The 13,474-nt window shown below is 44.0% G+C and overlaps 1 long non-coding RNA gene across 2 annotated transcripts in view; it reads left to right on the top strand.

Annotated features, from left to right (window-relative positions):
- The window catches only part of LOC135287511 (uncharacterized), a 56,619-nt gene extending 50,456 nt beyond the window's left edge, over positions 1-6,163 (top strand). For both annotated transcript variants that reach the window (XR_010351180.1, XR_010351179.1), the window contains 2 exons: positions 3,136-3,252; positions 4,574-6,163. This is a non-coding gene — a long non-coding RNA (uncharacterized LOC135287511). The remainder of the gene's footprint in view (positions 1-3,135; positions 3,253-4,573) is intronic.
- Positions 6,164-13,474: the final 7,311 nt, after the last annotated feature.

Below are 13,474 nucleotides of genomic sequence, written 5' to 3'. Positions count from 1 at the left end.
AATAAAGCCTTCTTATGGGCAGTAAGACACAAAGAGCTTCTAGAAGCCCTCTGCTGCCACAGTTCACCTTAAATTCCAGTTACTTCACTTCCCCCCCCCCCCCCCCAAGAAATATTATTGAAGCTGACTACTGATTTGAACTCCTTTTCAAGTGAGTGTGAGATCAACAAAGGAGGGAGCATCAGCCAAAAACTGTGGTAAGCTGCCTTTACAGACCATTTTTCACCTTGAAGCTGCTGGACGTATGTGACACCCAATACTGACAGCCAGGGTGCAAATACTGCCATGCCATTTGGAAGGCATCACTTCACATACATATGCTCATGTGCTGAAATGCCTTGTGCTCTAAGCAAGCTCACCTTCTAAGAAAAGTGTGACAGCATCTAAACTGCCTGGAGTCCCAGACTCATGCTGATTTCTAGACCATGCCATGGGACTGGCTGATGGACAATCCCAGGTCACTTCTGTCAACCTGATGGAGCAGACTGCTGAATTCCAGCTCTTGGATATGGGTTGAGCTACTGCTTTGCAGGGACAGTAGTTGGTACAGCCCCACTGCTGCATGCCTCTTCAGCTTGCCCATGTGTTTTACACTACTGTACAGTGTATTTTAATATAGTTTCCAGCAGTGTTTCAAGGAGGGAGTTGAAAAAGGGTCGAGCAATATTGCTATAAACAATCCTTTAAGTCAATATTATTGTTTGACAGATTTGAGTTGTTTATCCTGCTTGTTTATCACACATGCACAGACACACAGACACACAGACATACATAACCTCTGTAGTGTAATGCTGTGGTACTTTTTTGTCCTTGCTTCCTTTCCTCTAATGTTTATGACCCATTTTCAAAGGCAAGCACTGGTATCTGATGATCTGTGTCTTTTCAAGTCTGCATACAGACATGCAATCTCACTGTCTGGGTAATGCTTCCAATGGACAGCCTTCCAACAGACTCACTTTCCTCTTCCATCCTTTGCCCTCTCTCTTCCCATGGATAAAAATGACTGATGAAGCCCATTACTTATCTATCAGATAATAGATCTACTTTGACACAGATTCCTTATAAAGCTTACTCTTAGCAAAATCTGTTCTGGACATCAAGAAAGCACTGGGCTAAAACATTGCTTTTGTTGGTAGGTTAATTTAGCATTTAAATTCTTTTTCTCTACTGACTTTTTTTGTGGAAAATTGGTCCATTATGTACAGCAGAATTTAACTGATCCATACTCCTGTGATAAAAAAAAATTCTGTTACAGTGAAAAAATTCTCCCCATAATGCTGACATCAATGTGTCTTGTAGACAAGATTAAGATGCATACAGCACAATCCTGACACCCAAACTGGGAAAAGATAGCAACATGAAAAGAGATTTAGTTACTTTTTGTTAGTTTTAGAGCATTGCCAGTGATTATGAGACACAAGCAATTGTGCTTTTTAAGTTGGACCAAATTTCAAAGTACTACTGCACCAAGTACAGAATGGTTCAAGCCCTGAAGACCTTCAAATGAACTTCAGGAGGCTCAAAATTCACTTCTGCGCTTTGGGTCATGCTTCTGCCCTGCCCTGGCAGGGCCTGAGATCCTCTGGCACGTTGTGCTTTCCATACACATCAACCCTTGTGAGTACATTCGAGCCCAGAGAAACTCAGATGTGCTGGTCAGGTCATGGTGCATTTTTGATGACTGGAAGGATTCTCCCAAATTAAATTCCAGAACTCCAAACCCAGGCCAACAATTCTAACATGAGGAATTCCCAGACCCTGTGAGCCACAACATCTGGAGCTACAGCAGTCGTTGCAGGGCCTGCTTATCAGACAAAGAGCCTCTCACAGCCTGGTGGGGAGCTCCCATGCACTTTGTCCAGCAGAGCAGCCTGAGGGGCAGCGAGGGCCATACCCCAGCACTGCCTCCCGTCCGTGTCTGCACGGGGCAACCTGCCTGGGTGGTGGTGCATGCCTGCTGCCTGGGCAGGGAAGTGTTCCTGCAGCTCTGCTGGGTGCCTGGCTCTTCCCAGCCTTGTGGGGACGTTTATTTTGCATTCTTTTTTTTCCTACAGAGTGATGTGCCTGCTCCTTGGGGGCTGAGAGGAGTAGCAAGAAACAGAGTGGCTGAAGCTGCTGGGTAAACATTTTTGTGGGGGAGGTATAGGTTACTACAGTTTCCAATTTGGCAGAGCTCCCAGAAATAGCTCTTGCAGAAATATATATCCCTGAAATGACCTAAAAATAACCCAGTGGCAACCTGCAGTGTATATAAAGTTGGAAGATAAAGATGCAGAAGGTATAAAACATACTGTCCCGTGCCTGAGTCCCAGGGAGCACCTTCCTGGTGGTGTTACTCCAGCCCATGTTGTGCCTCACCCCTCCACACCAGCACTCTCTGCTCCTGGTTTGAAGGACGTGGCTTGAAAGCTGCAGGACTGATGCTGCCTTGGCTGGCTGGGAGTCACCCATGCCTTTGGAGAACGTTTTACTTGTGCAGAGGAAATGAGACCCTCGTGACATACAAGTTATTGTGGGAACAAAGGACCACGGCTCTTCACAAATGTTATAAAGCACTTGAAGTAAAAAAAACACCTCCTCTTATATACCATTAGTTTTAATACTACCTGCTGTGTAGAGATAGAGTTAAATTAGCTTCAGCAGGTTTATCTCCATTTTTAACAGCAGTCTCAAAGTCAGCAGAGTCCTTCACAAATCCATATCCAAAAAATACATTAATATATTGAGACATTTGCATGAAATGGTCAATATGGCATATTTATTTCACATCTCCAGACAAAGGCACATGAAAATCAAGAATCTCTGCAGCATCCATCCTGAATAAAAAAGAGAAAGAAAAGCATCTTATTGAATAAATTACACTTGAAGAGGCAGCAGTGTTTCTTTAATGGTCAAAGATTGATTCTCAGGACCAGAAGCCTGAACCAGCAAACAGAGCATCTGCTTCTGTCTGCCCCATCTTGAGAGCTCTTCACAGCAGAGCTGAGTAAATAATTCACAGTAGATAATTTACCTGCACAAAAGCTTTCTTTTTTTTCACTTAGCGAATGTCAGTACCTTGATTGTGGCTTCCTCTAATTTATTTGTAATTCAAATTTGCTTGTCCAATTTATTATCTTTCTTCTTTCCTAACAGGTCAGATAGACTGTGAAGGGTCTGCTACAAGAATTTCAACCTGCCTGTTAAAAAGAGAGCTGAGTTCATCATGGATAGTATCAGACAGCTTTGTGGTTTTTTTCTCTCTATCCATAGGTATGCAAATTTTGTGATCAGGGGAAGAGCTTTGGGTTGATAATAAACATTTTATTCTGCTGGATAAAACCTGAGGGGTTTTTCTCAAAGCTTCAGCCTTAGAAAAATGGTGGTACTGCAGTCTCTGTTGTCTCTGTGCAGAGCTGAAATGAAATCTTTTTATTACATTCACTTGAAATAATAGCACCTGCTACTTCAGGCACATTCAAAACCTCATTCACTTGCCTGTGTGCCTGGGCTCTAGAAAAATTTCCCAATGAACTTGAACCCCCACTGTGTTAAGCAGTGTCCCTTTTAAATGCAGTAATTGCAGAACATAGACTGAAGAGAAATGGTCACAGCAGTGGCGGATGAAGAATTTTTGTCCCTCATTAGGTTTAAGCTCAAGGCTCTGGTCGAGCTTTGCCATCTCAGCCCAGCACTTCTGCTGGATGGCCGTGTTTGGGCATGCAAACTTCAAATGGGCTTTTCATGGGCATTCGTGCAAACTGGGCTCCATCACTCTGACACCTGCAGGAAGCAAACAGCAAAGAGCTGCAAAGCCTGGGAGAAGGGAAACCATTTCCAAACCCACCAGCAGTGCTGGTCCACCTAATGCAATCCCTGTCTTGGCCTCTGGATGTGAAAGTTGATAAAAAACCCCCACAAACAACAACATACCAAAGCCAGAAACAAACTGGTATCATCCAGCCAGATGTTAATGAGAAACTAGCTTTTAATGCAGGTTTGCTGCTATTCACCCTGCTGTGTACCACCACTGTTTTCTTCAACTTACATAATCAGATATAATCAGTGAACATGTTCATGTAAATTTGAGCAGAAGATGAATTTGTAGACCAGGACTTCTCATTTAGAGTGGGCTTGAACTAGAAAGATGCATAATCCTTTTCAAAAAATTTACCACCTCAGATAGAATTTCTGGAATTTTAAATTTAATTTCTATAATTATTTTAGTGTAAACCCCAATAAAAATTAGACAAAACATGGGAAACTTGGTTATTGTTTGCTAGTGTGGATGCATGAGAGATGATGTGTATGTATGTGGTTAGGGTTTGTTTTTAAAATCCTAGTGGTCCACAGACATTTTGCCTTGCCTGAGGGCTCTGGCCATGGGTTGACAAATTTCTGGAGGGTCAAACATTTCCAAGTGTGGATAGGAAGAAAAAAAGGCTTCATGTGGTGAAAGAATCTGCTCCAGTTTTGTCTAAAATCTCAAATGAAGTGCCTACTCTGTTAGGCTGACAGTGCTCACCACTCTGGTGCAGTTGCCTCGGAAAACTACGGGAATAATTTTCTGGTCTTTTGCTCCTTATTTTCACAGGCCTTTGCATTTCTCAGCCCTGATCTTAGGGGAGAAGAAAGCACCAAATTCATGCAGGGCAGAGCAGAACCCCAGCAGAAGCCCCTTTTTGCAGCACCTCAAGCCTGCCCAGTGCAATGGTATCCCTGAGGAGCATCCCGCCTCAGCATCCCACCTCAGCCATCCAGCCCCTGGGGCAGCACAGCCTCAACTGCACTGCACCAGCGACAAGGAGATGAAATATCCACGTGCCCACGCACCAGATCCAGCAGGCCACGGGGTCTCACTTGTGATCCCCGAGACCTCAGCAAGGAGAGTCCTCTGGGAGCCATTTCTTCTGGATGTAAAGTGGAGCAGGCTGCCTCTGGCTGGCTGACTGACGGCTGAGAGGCTTTTAATGAGCACCTCTCCTCCCTGGCAGCTCTGCTGAACGAGACCTCAGCTGTGAGAGAGAGCAACAGTGCTGGGCTGAATTACCTTGAATTATTCTTTGCCTTTCTGAAAAGGTATGACTGCTATTTAGAAAGGTTCATAAACCAACAGTGCACCCAGCATATGAAAGACGGAGAAAAAAAATTGCTGCATGAACCTATATTTTAAAATAAATTTCATTTATCCCAATTGACCCTTTCCTGAACCACTAATAGAGCAAACCTTCATGATAAAAGCTGAGGAGGGATGGGAAGAAACCAAGGCCCTGTGGATAATTCAGGAATGATAGGCCATGCATGGAAAATGGTACTGAAAAATGCATGAGAACCATTTTGTTAAAAAAAATGAACTGTGGAATGGTGGCTTGCTTGGAAGAATCAAAACCAATAAATAGAAAGATGCAAAACTGGGAAGAACCTGAAACTGAGAGCAGAAAGCTCTCAAAAACCTGACTGAATTGGAAGAGGCCCTGGAATTTTGCAGAGAGGGGAAAAGGAGCTGTGGGGACATAGCTGAAAAAGATTCTGTGTGAGACACACGGCCAAGGTCGGAGCACAGGAGGAGGCTGTAAACACGATCACGAGCAAAGATTTTTACTCTGGAAAAAAAAGAAAAAAAAGTTAGGTCTGAAAAAGCCAAAGCTAGAGGGAGTGCCACATCCAGCTCCTCTTCCTTGTGCTGCCTGGCCCTGAACTGCCGCAGAGGGGAACGGCGACTGGAAGCCAGTGTGACAGCTGGGGGAATGAAGATGTACCAGCAGAACACAGCCTGCCCAAGATGAGTGTGACATTGGTTTTGTGAGACTGTCACACTCAGACTGGTGTCCAGGAGCTGGAGATTATTGTAACAATGACATGGCAGCAGATTGGATTTCCTCAATGGCAAAGGCAAGCAGGAGAGACCAGGGATGAGTGTCAGCTGGAGCAAGCAGCAATGCTCACTGGTATAAGAAATACCAGCCTTCACCTTGCTCCTTGTTTTATTTCTAACCACAAAAAGTACATCACTTACTATACACAGGGTGACCAAATAAAAACAGAAGCTACACTTGAAATTCAAAGAAGACAATTCTCTTTTTCATGAGAAAACCATTTCATTTGCAGCTACATCTATAAAGCAAGATTGAGGATGTTATTAGACATCAGACACTGCCCATTTGGTGAAGTGTTTCCTGAGCCTGTAAGTCTTCTTTGAGGAAAGGGAACGGGGTAATTGCCTTTCTCAGGGCATCAAACACAGGGATGGGGTAGGGGGCAGAGATACTAATGAGAAAGTAGCCCTGTACTGCCTGCCCAATGATATAGCAGGTGGGTGTGTGTTCCTCTGTGCACACCTCCAACTAGCCTAGAAATCAAGTGACTGCTGCAGGGTCTCCAGCATTTTTAAAGGACTTTTCTGTTGTATGTTTTAGTGGCAGATTTATATAGGTAACAGTGAAATGATCTCAACACTGATGACACTTCCCAGGCTTGGGAGGCAAAACATCCCCTAGGACAAGTGAGCCTAGAGCCCAGGGCAGCCCTTGGCATGTCTCTTTGCCATCCTCATGGCAGCCACTAGCACAAGAGACACATTTAGGGTCCAAGTCATCCCAGCTGATGCCCAGCTGTCAGGCCCTTGTGGAAACCCTTGAGGCAGGAGATGATGGTCTCAGCTGGAAAGAAACAGTGCATTAGAACCACCCTCACTCATGCACGCTCCAGAGTCACACAGACTGCTCCAGGACTCAGCTGGGGAGAAGTGGGAACTTTACACACTTCATGATGCCCCCACAGTAAAGCAAGATGCTCATTTAAATCCTTGAGATTTCCTTCTGACAAGGATCAGAGTGCCTGGCTTGGGAAAATGGGAGGAAATACAAGCAGAATTCTGCAGTCCTGAACAAACGCTGTCACCTCTACCTGTCACTTTCTCTTCCTGAAAGATCCCCTTGGCAGTCCCAAAGGTGTTACTTTGTTCTTAAAACCTTTTTGATATAATTGAACCTGGTCAGCATATGGTGAAGTCAAATCACAAGCTGACAAGCACAGGACTGACCCTTCCATGTTGGGCATATCTTCCTTCCCCACAGAGATATGACTAGGGAGAAGGAAAAACCTTTATGAAGCCACTGAAACTGGCTAAAATCTGAATGGCCTGAAAAAGGGAATTTATTTTTGATAAATTAATACACTTAATATTTTTTCACCTTAATTCAGAAGGAAAACCAAATCTTCCACTTACATTTTTTTGAATTAGAGAAAGGAAATTCCATACATAATTGTTTTGTTTTCTTCATGCTGTTGATAGCTTATGTACTGATGACTTTTGCGTTTGATGTTACAATGTCAAGAGGTAAGGCTGTGTCTTTAAAGTGTTTTTTTTTTTAAATGAAAATGAATGAATTCTTTACTCCTCTCATTTTGACATGCTCAGTGGAGAGTGTATGCTCAGCAAGTCTAAAAACTTCCAGGACAACCTGTCACAGCCTCTAGGAATAGACTAAATAAGTGTTAACCAAAGCATGAAATATGAAACACAAAAACACAACACAGAATGAAGTGAAATTCTGCTCTGATTTTAAATCATGCACAACCAGATTTCCTTGCTACAAGCAGAGTGGCTGATTTTTTTTTCTGTTTCCCTTGTGTTTTGCTTGTCTTTTCTTTTTCAGGTGAGCAAAAAAAAAGTGACATCTCAAATTATTTGACCTCCTCCAAATGAAATTATTTCAGTTGTTCTAGCTGGATATGATAAATAGCGAACAGAGAAAACTTCAGAAATGTGGTATATTTTTAGTGTTTACTTTCCTCTGCTCCTTCTGCCAATAATGTTGTCTGGTCAGAAGGTACTAATAGCCATCCATAGACAGCATTAAAGATGAAGGCTCTAAAAGTCAACAGCTGACTTTTCACAATTCAGGACCAGTTTCCCATAAATATCATCCAGCCCTTAAGAAAAACCTTGGTAAAGTATAACACTTACAGTGTCTTTTTAAAAAGGACATAATCCTTGGCAGTGATATCAATATCTTCCATGGACATTTGTACATTGTATATATTTTTCAAATTTTCTATAACAAGGGTATTTTGAGAACTACAAGAGCCTTGGTGAGTTGTTAGTAAGGGGAGTTCTTGCAGCTGCTACTTTACAGGTTTCAGTAAATCTCATACTTCCCAATACATTTCAGTCCCTGTTAGATCCTGCCTGTGAGCAGTTGTGTGTCACTGATGTCTTGCTGGAGAAAAGGTGCCAGAAAGCAAACAATTCTGTTTCTGTAGCAAGCGCAGTTACTTCTGCAGTCCATGCATTATTTTCAGGTTTTAAGTCTGCCTTGCTCAAGAGACCAGTGTAGCTGTCTCCATTGCCCTGAAACAGTCAGTGTTGCAGACATGGCAGGACTGGAGACAGGTCTGAGCAGACCCCTGGTTAGATTCAAGGTGGCAATTCACATTGCCTTTATTTTTGGAGTGCACACTAATATCACCCCAATGCAGATTTCCTGTGTTTTCCTCCCTGCTTTATGGGGCCCTGCAGTCCTTTGCTGGTCAACCAGCTGTCAGTGCACACAGGGAATGGCTGAGATTTGGAAATTCAATTCATGCTTGTATGAATTCAAGCAGCTTACAGTGGAAAGCAGAGATGCCTTTCACTCCCCTTCCTGCATCCGCTGTACAAACATGCCAAAAATCCCATTGCTTCTGGTGACAGACCTCACTGCAACATAGCTGCACCTGAAAAAAGAAGAATCACAGATGCACACTCTGCCTTGCAGCTTCAGCTGGGAGAAATAAGAGGCACAGGCTCTGGAAATAAATCTGCCCCTCGCTCAGCACCAGATAACCAAGTGTTGGTCCATCTGCCGCAGGCAGTCAAACTGTGAGTTCACTGATGTGATGTTATGGCAGCAAAATCGACTGAGGTTTTTGGGCCCCGGTCCACACCTGAGTGCTGCTCTCCTGCAGCAGCGTTTGGGGGTGAGGGCTGAGGGGCAGAGGGGCTCCTCAAGACCAGGCTGATGGAGCTGGGCAGCAGTGCTGTGAACGGATGGCTAGAGCAGAGGCACTGCCTGACCATGTTAGTTCTTTCTGCCAGCAGCAATGATGGAGAAAGCCTGTGCAGCTGTCCCTCAAATCCCTCTGCCACATAGTCAAAACCCTTTCTGCTTCACAGCTCACTGTAGTCACTTGTATCAGTTACCAGCCCTGGCACTGAATTTCTGCCTTAGTATTTGAGTATCAATTCCTTTTGTCATCCCTTTCCCTCAGTGTCCTTAAATGGACAGGAGGTGAAGGTGATGGTAACATATTCCGTGCAGCATCCACAGCATCCAGGCAGGGTGACCCATGCACTGGCAGGGGCCCACAGCCAGGAACAGGGATATCCCCTCCCCTGGCTCAGCTGGTGGTGATACCCTAAAGGAAGTTGCATTGCTCCATGAGGTTCCCCAAAACTTTTGCTGCTCAGGGCTGAATAAGGGAAACACTCTTGTGTCCCACGCTGGCATCATTCAGCATCACCACCACTGCATTTACCAGACTGGGGCAGCCCAGACAAAGCCTGGCTGAGGGTCCCAGGGCCAGATTTCTATCTCAGGGGTGAAGCAACACTAGGATCAGGAGATGAAAGCAACGCCACGTCTATCACAAACAAGGACACTGAAGAAAGTGTAGGGAAGATTACACACAACTTGTAGCTCGTTAAAGGAAAACATGCTGAGATATTTTTCTGTTGGTGCTGCTTATAAAAGAGTCAGTTAACATAGCTTATTATGGTAATTACAACAGTATAAAGAGAGACCTAGCAAAGATTACAGAACTTTTGTACACCATCATCATAGCTTAAGTGGAACATATTTAGGACTCAAACAAGACATCTCCCACATACCTGGCCAGGGGATAAAAAGACCAGAAGATCCCTGCATAAGCTGCTCAGGTGGCTCCAACATCCCCAGGCAGGCAGAAAAGCTGTCAGTGTTGTCTCAGTGTGAGGCAGAGGACTGGCCAGAGAAGGCTGGGATGCGGGGCTGGCACTGCATGGTGGCCACAGGGCAGCCAGGGTGGCAGGCAAGATGGGACAGAGATGGGCTGTAGGGAATGTGGTCTCCAGGGAGATGATCTTGCAATGGGAAAGCAGTTCAAAGATCTTTCCTTCATCACCTCCATCACTCTGTCAATGCAGGGATCATGCATTGAGGAGGAGACTGAAGTCCCATGTTCACCATGTGATCTGGCATCTCTGATAAATCCCCCTCTTACACCTCCAGTTTTCAGAAGCTGGGAGGAATTCAACCATGGAATTTAATGACCCTGGTGGGATTTGCCATCCTTTAATTTATCCAATCTATTTCTGATACAGAATTTATGTTTTCACCCCTGGAGATGGTGTCACCTCAGTCTGTGTACTCCTCTGCACCCAGATTTATGGCAGCTTCTAGTTCAAAACTCTCCTGTAATTCTTTACACTGTAAGTGCTAACTTCTTGGTCCTGTTTGATTTTGGTGGAGCCCATCCTTCCTGGGTAGGCTGCTGCAAGAGTTTTCTAAATTCTTAAAAGTCCCAAACTCCTCTCAGCTCCTCACCAGCTATCAGCACGTCTGCACAGCACCTCAGAGAGCATCACCATGAAGTCTGCAGCCTGTCACCCACTGATCTTCCTTCATATTGTCAAATCTGTTATCTAGATGCTTCCTGGGGTCTCCCACCTTCACCGCCATCATATGCAAGGCAGTGGAACTCCAATAGCTATCCCAGATCTGGTTTGGCCAGCTTGGGCTCAGGAGTTAGCTTGTTTCTGGCGTAAACAAACCAATTGCAGCGCATATAATTCCCACAAGGTCATGGGGACTTTGTCAGTGATGCTCAGTACAGAACTTTCAAACCATTCCTCAGCTGGATTTTCACCTGTATATTGCTTCACCAACAGCTGTTTTGTTTTTCTTTGAATTATTTCTTTATTCAGTTCTCTGAGATGCCAGAGCTGGAAAGCCTGCAGCCATATCCTCTCCCACAGCTAAACTACTGCTGTAGCGAAATTCTCCTCACTTGGACTGGCTCCCACAGTCCCAGGGGCACCCACTTCAGCACAAACTGTAAATGAGTTGATGCAGATCATGTTTTCTCATGAAGGAATCCCATGCAGATTTGCATTCACAAACCTGATGCTTCTAAAAGGAAGCATGACATCAAACAAATCATTACTCAGGTTGGGTTGTCAGCTGTGATTTAAGTTATGTGAGAAGCCAGGCCAGTCAACAGCATCCATTTCACCCCTTAGCAAATATCCAGATGGTACTGGCTGAGCTGAGAGTGTTCTTTCTAACCTCAGAGTCGATACGTGGAGCTCTTACTGCTGGTTGCACTGGCTGTAAAGGTGGCACTAGGGAAGCTTGGAAAATTACAGGGACACCTTTTCCTCTTTAGGTTCAATTTAAGAATCTAGAAAGGGCACTTGGTGATATTTTTAGGGGCAATGACCCACAGGCCAAACAAAGGCATGCAAGAGCATGAGTTCCCGTGGTCTGGCTGCACAGAGCTTCTCACTTCAGGCCTCACTAAAAACTGGGGACAATGTAGTTTGCAGATGTAAAACAAGTGCTTCAACCACAGTTAACTTAAGACTCTGCTGAGCACATCCTTACTCCCATTTAGCAGAATCTACCACATGCCACCCTGAAAAGCCACCGTGAATGGGCCCCTCTTTGGCTGCTGGTGGCTTTCCTACCTGCAGTAACAGGTAATATTGCTGAAAACACAGGCACTGGGAGGTCTTGTGCAAAAGTAGGTGAGTACAGTGTTGTGCCTGGGTGACAGAAGTGACGGATCCGAGGGCAGCGTGCTCAGAGCTCGGGTGGCAGCTGGGCCTGGGTGGCAGTGCCAGCCCTGTCAGCCAGCACCCAACGCACACATGACCTACATCCCGCACTTTTGGGCAGAGACCCCGCTGGGACTGGGGCTGCCGACACACGATCCACCTTTTCTGGGGTATGTGGTGATCAGCTGAGCAGACCTGACTCACACCAGCAGGACAGGGAGCCAAAGCCAGCTTAGGTTTCTGCTTCTGCAGCCACCAGCAGATGCACTGACCCACCACAGCCAAGTCTGGTCTTGAAAACTGCTTTCCTTTACGGAGACAATTAAATCCCTCATGTGCAGCCTTGACATTAAAACATATTTCAATTTAAAGGCAATATTTAGTAATACAGTTGGGGTTTTTTTACCAGTTTATTTGGATGCCAGAATCCAGCAGAAACCTCAGGACTGGCTGTTTCATGCCTGTTTCATTTTTCCTTTCAATCCATTTTCTCTGAAAAGGAGACATAAGCAGTGAAGCCAATATAGTTTTATTGGATCCAGTGCACTGCCACTAAAACAAATATATGTACGCTCAGGCCACTACACTTTTATTAAAACAAATAGAATTTAATTCAAACCAGCATTCAATAGCTACAGATTTTGGTGGGTGGTTGGTTGGTTGTTTTTTTTTTTTTTGAGAGATGAAATTAAATCCTACCAATACTGTTGCTCAATATGTTTTCACAATCAGATTCATTTGACCTAGGCAATATATATTTATCATAGGTAACACATTTTTATTAAAAAGAAATTTATAGAAACCAGGTTTCTTTGGAACGTATAGACAGAAATCCCAACCCATTGTAAGATTAGACCAGGAGGACAGAGGGAAGAACCTTTATTATTTTTTATGCTGGTAAAAGACACTTCTACTTAAGAGTTCTTTTGAGTACTACACTTGGGGTGACAGATATCTTCTTAGAAATGAGGCTTTTAGAAGTCAGTATCTTGCTAGGTAAAATATATTTTTACAGACCAGCAGTTAAAAAAACCATAGTGCTCAATACAAACAAATGCATTCTTCAAAGGATTACAGTAGATTCAAACAAGAGCAACTAGGGCTTGAGTCAAGGTGTATCTACATAAGATGGTATCTAGAAGAAGCAGCCTGTGGTACTAATAATCTGCAAATGAAGTAGAAAAAAGCTCAATACAGTAATGAAACTAAGTTGTCATTTACAGTAGTGATGTTAATTTTATTGCATTTCCGCACCTCTGTTTGCAAATTATATTTTTATAGATGCCAAAAGGAAGTACATTTCCTTTTGTCACTAAATGTTTCTGCAAATCAAGCCTAGGTCTCAGTGACTGTCTAATAGAAGCCATGGTTTTATAAAAGCCTTATTTTAAACTTCCAAAACCTTTCCAGTTGTTTATTCATTGTGGTATAACCTTTGATCTGGAGCAGTCATTGTCTTCCTTATTCTCTCTGCTTCAGTTTATCAGAGAACAATGCAGAACTTAGGAAGAGTGCATGGGAAACCATTCACCTTTTTTTTGACAACATTTTGTGAGAGAGGGACTGATCCTGCTCTGTAAGCAAAGCTTTCTTTTCCCCCTTAAAGGAAAACACCTGGGAAGGTTATTGAGATATGTCTGGGCAATGGTAGAGTGTACATTTCTGTGAAAGTCAGGAGAGCCCATGCACTTAATTCCC

Source organism: Passer domesticus, chromosome 1 (assembly GCF_036417665.1).
Source record: "Passer domesticus isolate bPasDom1 chromosome 1, bPasDom1.hap1, whole genome shotgun sequence".
Taxonomy (NCBI): Eukaryota; Metazoa; Chordata; class Aves; order Passeriformes; family Passeridae; genus Passer; species Passer domesticus.
Note: the sequence above shows the minus strand (reverse complement) of the source record. Positions and strands in the feature narration are given on the sequence as shown.